The sequence below is a fragment of the Plasmopara halstedii genome (genome assembly GCF_900000015.1).
Source record: "Plasmopara halstedii genome assembly, contig: Scaffold_444, whole genome shotgun sequence".
Taxonomy (NCBI): domain Eukaryota; phylum Oomycota; class Peronosporomycetes; order Peronosporales; family Peronosporaceae; genus Plasmopara; species Plasmopara halstedii.
The window spans coordinates 275909-276738 of NW_020187364.1; positions in this window are offsets into that span (position 1 = coordinate 275909).

The following is an 830-nucleotide window of genomic DNA, read 5'->3' on the forward strand; positions in this document are numbered from 1 at the left end:
ATTAATTTTCTCACGGTGTAGTAAGTAATAGGTGCCGAGTAATTGAATTGGACTATGAACCGAACGCACGCTAAAAGATACACTATTGTTGACATTGAAGGAACCCTCAAGTCTACCTCGCTGTTGTATATTGTTATTCGAAGAGAAGATTTCAGAGTTTATCAATTAATCGCTATCACAATTGCAAACACGTTTGGGGGAAACGCTGCCTATGAAAAGTGGTATATACAACGAATAAATTTAGTTTGCCACAAACAACCTACTTGCGAAATCAAAGGCGACTAGGTATGCAGCGGAGCTGCCATAGCCCTTTTGCTCAGATGAAACTTGGTTAAGGTCGGTGACCTTTCTCAATACTTAGATCCAGTACGAGTGTAGCGGATCGCAATCCGCTTACTCCAAGGTTAACTACAACCTTAACCCAAGACTAATTAACTCGTCCGTCCAAAACGTAAACTGTATTTTTTTATTTTATTTGCGGCAAAGACGCCTAAATCTAAATCTATAGGTTTCCTATCCATATAGTAAAACATTATTGAATGTATAATAACTGGCTGTTTCAGCCATGCACTGACTTTTTGTCAAAGTGTAGCCACGTCATTGTGTGGTTACACTATCTTTGGTAACGACACCATTTTGAGCGATCACACTGTCGTGTGTGACCCACACCCTTCACACCAAGGCACGTGAAACTCCGTAACACTCTCCCTGTCAAGATTGTGAACACTTACAACTCACATTCAACTGTCGCCTCAAACGACGCTCGAGTGTCTGAGACACCACAACATCGCCAGGACCTTTGTCACGAACTCTCTGCTCAATGAGCCCCG